A 12493-nucleotide genomic window follows, 5' to 3' on the forward strand; every position below is an offset into this window, starting at 1 on the left:
TTTTGGATTTTATAGGTATCCCAAAGCCATTTTTTAAGTTTTATCAAAATAATCATACCGATTTTAAGTTTCAGTTTCAGATAGAGTAAATATAAATACTTGTAATATACTATTGTCTTTAACTAAAAGCAAGAGCCCATTATATGTTATTAATTCTCTCTTGTAGTTAAATATAAAGTAGGTAACTTTATTATTTATTTGTTTGTTTATATCTACCTTAGTTCCAAAAGGATTTAATATATTTGAGCTCTTTGGGGACACATCAGAGTTTGCTAGAATCAATCTGTACCAAATTTCTATGTCAGTTAGGTTTTCAAATTGAAATTGCTAACTATATCACATGCCATAGTTTGATAGAAGAGTTTGATATCTATTCACTTGTTAATTATTGGTATACAATTACATTTTAACGATTAATTTAAAACAATTTTTTAACTTTAAAATGCTGAAATGTAGGTTATTTTGTTTTGGGTACTAGATATACCAAGACTGGGATAATGATAGAAAAAGCAGTTTCACAGAGTCTGTAGCCTGTTAGGTGAGTGCTGAATTATTGGCAGGTGTAGCCAATAACATTTTGTTTTTCCCCAATAAAATAACACTATTCCTAATTTAAAAAAAAAAAAAGGCATGGTAAAAATTGAAACAATTTCAAGAGATTTCTGTTAGTCAGGGATTTACCTCTTCTTCATCCTCACAATTGCTACTTCACTCCAGTTACTGTGCAGCTGTAATAATCACTAAGATGGCCTCATCATCTCAAATATTCCCTCCCACTCCCTTTCCAATAAATCCTTCAAATTGGGTCCAGCGTTTTCTTCATAAAATGCAAAGCCTCTCATGCCACTTCTCTCCCTCTGATTTTTAAATAGCTCTCCAGCTGTTCCCAACCCATCTTTCCTGTGTAATCTCCTTACACTTGCACCATTCTTCCCAGATGGAGCATTAACAGGACCCTGAAAGTGATATTTTTCCATGCCTTTGCACATGTGGTTCTTTGCCTGAGGACTTTGTATTCACTCTTCAAGAATCTGACTAACCGTCTTACCATCTGGGAGGTGTTTGTTGACACGTTTTCTTCCCACTTCCTCCAAGGGTGGTGCGCACTCCTCCTCTCTAGTTCCATTGGACATCAATTGTAGCACTTATCCTGGTATATTGTGGTTGTTTCTCTACTAAAATGCGAATACTGTGAGAGCCAGAACCTTGTTCTATTTCAGAAAAATTCACAGACCCACTCCACTACCAAAGTACAAAATTCCAATAATCTCCTAGTTCCTTTGTTCCCATGCTTGAAACCTTCTCCCCTTTCTGCACTCTTTATATTGGACAATGGCACTAAGATCACTTCATTGCCCTGACCAGATACTTAGTGTATTCATGGCATACACATGTAATACACAATTACATGGAAGCAGTAAGTATAGTGGTAAGTGATAGAAGCTATGTATGGATTAGAATCCAAAGACTAACCCTTACTAATTCTGTGATCTTGGGCAATTTCCTTAAGCCCTCTTTGTTCCTGCATAACAGTACCTACCTAATAGGGCTACTGTGAAGATTATTCCATACTCCCCTGAAGTTCAATAAAGTTGCAAATGAGCACACACACAGTATATTGATTGGATTCTCTTTAAATTGATGCCCAGTAGATTCGATGGGTTCTAGGAATCATACTATATTCCCAGTCTGTTCCCTTTTTCATTTGGATGATCATGCTATACCTCTCTCTTCTCCTCACCTTCAACACATCTCTCATTCTTACTTTCATCTGATGATTCTGCTTTCTATTTTACTGAGAAACATAGAAGCAATCAGAATTGAACCTTGCACACCCTGCCACCAGTACTTCCATCCACCTGTCAAACTCTGTGCTTATGTATGCTGCCTTTTCTCTGACTGCCATTGCTATTACTGATGGAAACCAACACTTCCATTATGTACAGACCCCATCTTCTCTCGTCTGTGCTTCTGCAGAGCCCCAGCAATATCCTTTCTCTTTTCTACGTCAACGTAAAAGTTTTCTTAAGCATAAAAGGTTTTCACCTTCCCACTTGATCTTTCCTATCAACATAACAGCATGCTGTTATTTCTCTCTACTTAAAGAAGTATTGGCCCTACTTCCTTTGTAGCTACAGCTTCACTCTGTCCTCTATTTGTTTACAACAAATCTCCTCAAAGGAGTTTTCTGTACTGTCTCTTATTTCTGTGCTCCCATGCTAGCTCGAACTCACTGCAACCAATCTTCCATTGCCATGACTCTATCAAAACTGTTCTAGTCAATGCCATTGGTAAATTTTTGAGTTCTCACCTTAATTAAATGGAAGTATTTTCTACAGTACGTAAATCATTGACTCCTACTGGGAACATTTTATTCATTTGCCTGCCAAAAACCCACCCTTCTGATTTTCCCTCTTTCCTCATAGGATGCTCCTTTACAGTATCTTTGGTCTTTTAGCCCCTGGGCCCCTTCTCTCTTCTGTCTGCTTTCATTTAATTGTTGACATTGTTCAGTCCATGCTTTTAGATACCATCCATAAGCTGGTGATTTTCAAATTCGTACCTACAGTTGAGAGCCTCTCCTCTGAACTTCAGACTCATATATTCAGCCAGTATCTGCTTCTGGTCTAAAGGTGTTTCCAAATTAGCATGTCCAAAATGGAGTTTCTTCTCCTTCCCTAACATGTTTTTCTTTCATATTCTTCTATGTTTCACATAGTGGCAACTCCATCCTTTTAGTTTCTCAGGAAAAAGGACATGGAGGCATCTTTACACCTCTTTCAATCACACCCTACTTCACATGCATCAACAAAATTCCTAGTGGTTCTACCTTCATTATTTACCCAAATCAATCCAGTGCATACGACCATTCCACACAAGTACCCTGGTGCAAGCCATCACCATTTCTTGTCTTTGTAACAGCCTCCCTTGCTTACTGCCAAATCTCCAGAATCTTTAAGAGTACCTGGTATGTAGTAGAGTCTCATTCAGTGTTTGTGAATAATAAGTGAAGTAGGAGCTGTTATTATTTTCAACTGTCTTTTCCATGGTCTATTTTATTAAACATAAATATTTTCTACTTGAAGGCTGCTTAGCAGCATCTGACATGTTGTATAGCTCAGTAGTTAAAAAAATCTTCACTTTGTCATATGTTAAATGGCCGTTTCTAAAATCTTAAAATGCACTTAACTGTCCAATTTTGCTAAGTATAATTTAATTTTGGTAATTTGAAAAACACTTAAATGTTGTAATATCTTGGGATCATTATCAATACTATCCTACAGAAGATGGGTATGAGTTTGCTCTTAATATGTATCAGTTCTTTATTATACACTGGAAGTTAGTTGCTATTTAAAATAGATTTCTAATAACAGATAATTTCATTTTTTTATTTGCTTCTTTCAAATGAAAGTGAATGGCAGAAATTTAACTTTGATATCTGGGCTGTGCTACCCCATTACTTTACTGCCAACAGTTGTTAATGAAAATAGAAGGATGCTTTTGCCAAGTGATTTTGTTCTGTTCACTAAAGTCTTTTGCGTCTTTAAAAGTTTCCTTTGTTTTTCTGGTAATCAGCAATTTTATCATTGTTTCCATAGTTGTGTTAATATATTTCACTTCAAATTTTGATTACATTGAACTTCCTTTCTCTATTTTTTATTACATTTTTATAGTTCTCATTCTTACCAGGTGTTATGATTCTCTGCTACTTCCCATACCAATCCTAATCTTCTTAAAATTAGGTGTCAGTTATGGAGTCCTGATTCCCAGCTAGTAATGTGGAAGCTTTCGCTTTTGTATCCTCTTTGAGAAAACAAATGAGCCCATCTCAGTGTTGAATTGTTGTAACTTTGGTTTTGCCATCTATGATGATGCCCTAAAACCACAGTATTCAGCCCCATGATCTCTTACCAAATTTAGATATGCTACCTAGGTTCTCTTGTCTATCCTGCAGCAACCCGCAGGATTAATCTGGTTTCCTTTTCACTATATATATATATGCCTGGCTAAGGGGATGGCATAGTTTTCCATGCTGCCCTCCATTATTATCATTTTAAAATAAAACTGTCAATTTTATTTTTGTCATAAGGGATTAGTGCTGATTATAGTTGGTAAATAAATAAACAGCAGATTGTAAGATAAGCAAGGGGAAGGAACAAAACCCCTCACATTCTTACAGCAGAAGAAGCTAGTTTAGATCTCTTGCTCCCTCATAAAATCACTACCATAGGAGTGAACAGGGAGTATAGCTCACTAAATCTCTCCAAAAAGCAAGACTTGGAAGAAAGCACTTTAGATCAGCACTGTAGTATAAAATATAATGTGAGCCACATATATTTAAATTTTTCCAGTAGCAAACTTTAAAAAGTATTTTTAAAAGGCAACATTAATTATAATAAAATACTGAGCTTAATATATCCAGAATATTATGATTTCAACATATAATCAATATGAAAATTATTACTGAGATGTTTTTTATTCTTTTTCTAGTACTAAGTCTTTGAAGTCCAATATGTATTTTCTACTTAACGTAACTTCACTTCAGACTAGCCACATTTCAAGTGCTCAGTTGCCACTGGAGGATGGTGGTTGTCATATTGTACAGTGTAGCTCAAGGTAAAATATATACAAGTAAAGAGCACTCTTTTTTGACTGAAGAAAACATTTTACATATCTAGACACATCATCCAAGAGAGTCCAGCCAAATCTAGATCAGTCTTCCTCCTTGAATTTTCTCTCAGTTGGGGGTACAATCACTGCTCAGGGAATATTCTGATTTTAGGAACTGCTACTCTTCTAATAATTCTTGCCCCAGAGGCCTTAAATCTACTCAGAGCAGGCAGAATCGATGTATGGGAAAGGGGTTTGTCATCTGTGAGAACTACTTACTGTCTAAGTAATGTTAATTTTGACTTTCTAAATCTCTGTTTCCTCACCCACAAAATGGGATTCACAATATTACTTTCCTCATAGAATTGTTGTGGAAATTAAACAACATCATGAGAGTAAGAGATCAGCACAGCACCTTTGTCAATAATTATTGCTCAATAAATGTTAACTGGCATTATCCATTCTTCCACATTTCAAAGCTAATTTAACGTAACTGTATATTAACAATGCTGGCTCATAGTGGACCTTCACAAAACATTTGCTTATGGAAAGTGCCTATCAATTAAATGCCCAGTAGTTTTTACTGCCAGTTTTGGTTATTTTGATATTTTATGAACCTTAGAAAATCACCACTTATGTGATAGTGCTGGACAGTGGTGGAGGTGATCTTTTCCTTTTCTTGGCTTCCTGCTCTTCTTCCTTCTGATAGCAGAAAATGACAAGATATCAAGCACTGAGCTTTACCATCATCTGCCCTGAGAATGGGAAACCCCGATTATGTTTTCCTACTGTCCAAGCAAAAAGTTCTAATAAATCTAGTGTTGAAACATAAATAAATTAGGTTATTGCTTTTTAAATAAACAGTGTGGTTATATCTCAGTCTACTTGAGTGTAAATGCACATGCCATGTAGCTTATATACTTTTGATTCTGTATAGTGCCTCTGGTTATTCTCACAGTCGTAATAGTCAAATACATTTATTTGTCCAGGAAGAAATGGATGTGGATTTCACAGACGATAGACTTGTCTCAACTTTTCTCCTGATAGTAAAAATTCAATTTCCCTTTTTATTATTTTAAAAACAGAAATAATTTCACCTGATAAAATGTAAATGTGGTTAACACATCCTCCATCTCATCCATTAAAGAGCTTGTTAAGTTCAAACTTGTTTACTGTACCCATTCCTACCCTCAACTTCATTTCGCATCATTTTATCTTGACATTTTTAGTATTCTCCTTGTGCTAAAGAAAGTTTCTTTCTTCAATAATTGATAAGATAAAGAAACCTAAGACTTCACAACTGGTTCATTTTTTACTCAGATGGTTCTGCAGCCATCATCTACAGCAGAAAGCACATTCTTTCCCTGAGGCCAAAACAATTATCTCTGACATCATAAAGAAGTTGAACTGGCACATGTGAAAAATGCTTGATGCATTTCATTCAATGAAAAGAGCAGCAAAAGGCTAAAGGTTTTTTTGTAAGTGGTATTAAGAGATATTGAACATAAAGAATATGTAGCTATGATGCATAGATATAACTTTTTAAAAAATAAGCACAATTTTACTTGCATTCTTGAAATCCGAGCAATGGTCAGTCAAAAAGCAATTAGTCTTGTCACAGAATGAGGAATTATATGTGCTTTCTGCCCTGAAGAATGCCTAAGTCTTTTAGAGCAGTTTTGGAGAACAAAGCGGCATGTAATCAACAGTAATATGTAAAAGACAGATATGACAGTATAAAAGGATAGGATCTCTTTCGTTCATGCATCCCAAGCCTCTGGATAATGTAAATACAATTAATATACAGACAACAGAGTGTTAAATAAGCAGCATCAACTGAACACAGCAGCACTTAACACAGGGCCAGAAGCACAGACTACTTTTTCTGTTATATAGATCACTTTGTCGTTGTTGTTGTTAAGTCTGTACCATTATGATGGAGGAGGATGGTATATTAGAAATACTGCTCTGGGGCAGAAGATTCCTGGGTTCTCTTCTTAGCTGCACTACTAAGTGTGATATCACTAAACTCAGATTCTCTTGAGTTTCAGTTTCCTCATCTGTAAAATGAGAGAATTGTATTAGATGCTCTCTAAGGTCTTTTTCAGCACAAACATCCCCTAATTCTAATGCTGTTATAAACCTACTTCTGGTCCCTGTGGAGAGGACATAGAACCTACAAATGTAGCCTCAGTGAACAGTGAAGGATAAATGAGCAATACTCTTCATGTGATTTCTCAGGTTCCTGTTCACATGTGAATTACTTTTTCTAATTAAAATGAAATCTATATTGTTTTGTTGTTCAGGAGAGAATAACTAAGTAGAAATAAATCATACAGTAACTTATATATTCCTTTTAGTCTATCAGCAAGTAGGATGTATGCCTTAAATTGTTTTGCTTTTTCCAATGTCAAATGTCCCAAATACAACCCTTAGTCTAAGATTCTGTCTTATTTGGTATTCCTTAAGCATGATTTTCAAATTTCTGCTTCTTCTGCTGATAGCATTTTATTATTCTATTCTTCCCATTCCCCAGGCTCTATCCATCTGCAGCCTTCCTTCATAGGCCAGCTCAGGTCCAATGAATCAAATTCATTTCTCAGCAAGTTTCACCAAAAAAGCACCAGGAATGTAAATCAATAGTAGTGAAAGCTCAACATGAAATGTTAACATGAAAAAATGAGTTCAGGGCTTCCCTGGTGGCGCAGTGGTTGAGAGTCCGCCTGCCGATGCAGGGGACACGGATTCGTGCCCAGGTCCAGGAAGATCCCACATGCCGCGGAGCAGCTGGGCCCGTGAGCCATGGCTGCTGAGCCTGCGCGTCCGGAGCCTGTGCTCCGCAACGGGAGAGGCCACAGCAGTGAGAGGCCCATGTACCACAAAAAATAAAAAAAAAGAGTTCAGTGTGATGGCATGTATGATTTGAAGTTGTGTGGGAATGTTAACTCTGAGGCAGAGACATATATGATAAAGAAGAGAAATAAGCTGCTGTTAAGAGAGCAGAAACATGAAGAGAACCGCTGTCCATAGCAGAACATTGGGATGACTACAGTGGTCACTTCTCTTTTGGGCCTGTTCTTTCTGCATTATTACTCTTGCTCTTGCCCTTCCCAAGCTGAGTTACTTGGGCTCTATCTCATCCATGTACTGATATCCTCTCCCCCTCAGTTTATCAGCCCAACAAAGAAATGTCCAAGTGTGATGTGTGTGTGTGTGTGTGTGTGTGTGTGTGTCAGTGATTCAGTGATCTTTTTGCCCAGACAATCCCATTTAGACTAAGTATGTTTGGAAGATTTGGCCTTTAGCCATACTGGGCATTAAAGTGCTTTGTTGAAAAAAAGAGCTGCCAGTTTCTGGAGCTGAATAATGATTCTCCCATAGATGGAAGAATCTGCCACCATCAATGTTTCTATTAAATTGCATTTTTTTTTCTTCTCTACACTTACAATAAATCTCTCATGTGGAGCAACATGAGTGAATCTGTGTAGTTTGCAACCACAAATATCAACTAAAATGATAAATATTTGTTGCTTGATTTCAAAGTTTGTGTATCTTGGGATGAGGGTAGGAGAGAAACGGACTGTATATTATTTATTTCTTCTTCTGATAATTGTCATTGAGTGATTGTTATAGGTAAGCAGAGGATCTATTTTCTAACATGCGTTAATTTAAACATTAATTTCTTATGGTTTTCTGATGCTCTTCTATTTGCAAGACAGTTACTATTTCAAATTTACATATGGTGAATAGTTGGCAAGTGACTGAAGTGAGAAATGAAACCTGGATGGATCTAACTAATAGCTCCCTTTCCATGGCATCCCACAGCCTGTAAATCATTTTAATGTAGCCTTTAAGCTACATTATCTGACACCATGTTCTACCTTTCCCTTCCCCTCCCCTAAATCTACACCAGCCACACTGGCCCTTTTCCTATTTCTTGAATACCTCAAGTGATTCACTTCCTCAGGACCTTTGCACTTGCTGTCCCCTATGCATGGAAAATCTTTCCTCAGATATACACTCAATTTATTCATATCTCTGATTAAAATTTATCTCCTGATATATGCATTCTTTGATCATTCATTCCAAATGACTACCACTCATTACCCTCTGTCCCCTAATATTTCCTTCTGTTTTTCATAGTCCTTAGCACTATCTGACATTATTTTATGTTGATTTTCTCTCATTTTTTTAAAAATATAACACCTTCAAAGTAAGCATTCATCACTGCAGAAGTTTTCTCTCCTGGTCACTGTAGAATCAATAAAAACTACTATAGTATCTGTCATAGAGTAATTGTTCAATAAACATTTATTGAATGAATGAAGCAAAAAATTAGTATAGGAAAATAAGTTGAAATTCTCATAGAGTTCATCAAAAATAAGTCAAGAGAAAAATGAACAGGCAAGTAAGATCTTCATGACTCTAAAATTTATTTCAAGGTTTTTTTTAATGAATCTGAGTACGCTGATACTCTTTAGCTGGGTGAAAATAAGCCTTCGCTCTCTGGTTATTTAAATAGCAATATCTCTTAAAGTGACATATCACTTAGATCAATACTCCTTTGGAGGAGAAAAGATAAACTGCTCTCTTGAGTTTCTGATAAATTTTATGAATCAAAAAATATTACAGTTGAAAACATTCATTTAGCCGCTAGTTCAGTTGATTTTTAAGTCCTCTGAAATTATGCCATAAACATAACAAAAGTTAAAAAATACCTTTTCTTTTTTGATATGTTAGCAGAAATGGCTATGTATATAAAGCAGTGTTTAAGCAATCTAAGTGATGGGTTATTTAGAAAATACACAGATTTTTCTTCTTAATTTAATCTAAATTGAATCAGATTTTACAAGTAAGCACTAATGGCAGTTTAAAAGCCTGGTAAAAGCAGAATGAGTGCGGAATGTTATAATACCTTATGCTTCTGTAGTTTTTCCCTTGAATGAATGTAAGAACTGTGTTAATGCAGTATTTCTTGCCTGCCTGTTTATCAAACCACGGTAGGGTCAGACTTTCTGGGACTAAACTGGTAGCCTTTGAGTATAAAGAATGTCAGGTAAATGGATGTAAATTGTCTTTGTCTTGACCTCAGGGCTCAGACACAGCATCAAGGGACAAGTGTTCCACAAGCCCAGCCCATTAACCAAGAAAGCCCTCTGCCTGTGTATAGGGACAGAAGGTTACCAACAGCATGCAAGTAAAAACCTCACTGTCACTTAGTCACGATTTTTCTTCCACGTGTAAAAGAATGCATTCTGTGTGCCAACATTGTTCAGCTTGCAAATTCTGTCTGCTCAGTTCTAAGACACTGACTATCCACCTAAAGGTCTGATTAAGAAGGAAAAATAGAGTAGTCTCCAGGGGCATACTAATTTCAAGCTTATGTGAGTGTTCCCATAGATAAATTTACCAAGGTTACAATGTGCTTGCCTGGCAATTTATCTAGATTACTGAGAAGAGAGTGCTGTAGGAAAAAACCTTCCCTCAAAGCTAAAATAATCGTTTCTATCCATTAGTTATGAAGAAGTACCTAAAGAAACTCCAATCCAAACAGAACTGTTGAGTGATAAAGATATCAGTACTGCTCTCTCTGAAGGACCTATACTCAGGATGTTAATAGGAAAGAAGGAAGGGAGGGAGAGAGGATGGATGGGAGACAGACAAATAGATGCAAGTAAGACAGTATACTTCCTACTCTAGTTAACCAGCTCTTTTAAAACCAAATTAATTTTGCTAAACCTTGTACTTTCTTTCAGATGTATGGAATATAGGGAAGAGGTTGCTAAATCAGAAATGCTCAGTATTTATTTGAATTAAGACCTTTGTGCTAGGATTGTCATTGAAAGATTTTACCCAGAAAACCTATAAATAAAAAGATTCTGGAATGCTTTCTACCTGATTCATTCAAGTTGTTTATATATGGGCAGACTTCACTCTTTGCTTCTTGGGATCATTTGTTTATTTAATGAACTCCTGATAAGAGCTGGGCACTGTGTTAAGTTGGGAATATAACTGTCAATGAAAACATAAAGGATTCCTGTGCTCTGGAAGATTAGGTATTAGTAGGGGAGACAGATATTAATAAAAATATAACACCCACACAAAAAGGCACCAAGTTATTATAAACACACACATACAAATGTAAATAAAGGTAAATGTAAAAAATAACCACACTATTAGTGTGATGAAGGAAAACTCTGTGCCACAGCAAGCATGTACTTAGTCTAAAGGAACAAGGAAGGAGTTTTAAAAGATGTGGTGTTTGTTTGTAATTATGTGATGGCATGGAGTTAGTTGTTAACTAAAAGTATTGTGGTAATCATTTTGCAGTATATATGTGTACCAAATGTCATGTTGTACACCTTAAACATACACAATATTAAAAGTCAATTATATCTTTAAAAAAGATATTTGAAGAGAGAGTAGAAGAGTTTAGAGGAGATAAACTGGAAGGCAGCAGGAGCATTCAATACGGAGGTACAGCAGTGGGGGAAAGGGAGCCAAGACATCAGAAGGAGGACTGCAGCCCAAAGGAAAACACATCCTAGGGCTGGTTGAGGGTGGAATGGTAGACAGGCTTGTATCATTCAGAGCCTTTTCTTTCCCATTACCTACAAAGAATGTAAAGCATAATAAAAGATTCCAGATGGTTTCCCACAGTGATTTTAAAGTCCATGACATCCTAGGGTTATTATAGTCTCAAATACCTAAAACAAATGATAATTAAACAAACCAAAAAAAGCCCACTGGTTTGCAAATAATAATTTGGAAAAAGATAATCTGAATTTTTAGAATTTTTACCTTACTGAGATTAGAAATGCATGTGCTCAAGTGATTAATGTGAATTATAATTAATGGGTAAACACTTTAAAAGATATAGCTAAATATTTTAATGACTACACACAAATTAGTATTTTATATTTGGAGAGTTCTATATTGTGTTTTTGGTTCAAATAGTCTTGTAGAAATTATTTTTATTTTGTGTTTTGACTGTCTAAAGAATGAATTATTAGGTTTTACATTTGAGCTGTGATACAATTGGCTAAATAGAAATCTTTTAAAATCTCTAAGGTATCTTGCAAAGAGGTCACCAGGAATATAAATAAAGCAGAGAAGAAAAATTGCTTTTAGAAATGTTTGGGCTCTAGAGAGCTGTTTTCTTTTATATTTAATTTAGCTTCCTTGCTGTGACTTCTTGGTTTTTGAAATAATAAAATGAGATCATTTAAATAGATGAAGACAAAATCATTAATTTGTTTGTGATGAACACAGTTGTCAAGGTCTGCCAGAAATAAATATGTCCAAGTATAACACCGCCAGGATTTTTAATAGTAGTTTTTAAATGATTTGTACTGCTATGCCTGCATATCGCCATAAAATTTTTCTAACTACATTAATGTCCTTCCTGGTGAAAACAGTTCTACTTCTGTGTCATTTATGTGAATAGAATTATGAGAATCATAAAGGACATTTCATATTTAAGTACTGAATTTCTGTTTATGAAAAGATATTTTCCCTTTATGCCTATAGGTAAACAATTGTGTTTGGGGTCCTATTTTGAGTTAGCTAGGCCATTCTTAAGTTTTGCTGTGAGTATAGCAAGTGTACAAATATCTACACAGCTGATTTTATTTGCACCTTACTAAATATTTGCTAATATTTGACTAATGTTTGGTTATTTGTCTCACTCTTAACTCCACCTATTACTAGAATAATTTAAATTATTCACATATTATTATTCTTTTTAACATCTTTATTGGAATATAATTGCTTTACAATGGTGTGTTAGTTTCTGCTTTATAACAAAGTGAATCAGCTATACATTTACATATATCCCCATATCTCCTCCCTCTTGCATCTCCCTCCCACCCTCCCTATCCCA

Source organism: Delphinapterus leucas, chromosome 4, assembly GCF_059928025.1.
Source record: "Delphinapterus leucas isolate spDelLeu-1000000601 "Yukka" chromosome 4, BTC_Dleu_Yukka2, whole genome shotgun sequence".
Lineage (NCBI taxonomy): Eukaryota > Metazoa > Chordata > Mammalia > Artiodactyla > Monodontidae > Delphinapterus > Delphinapterus leucas.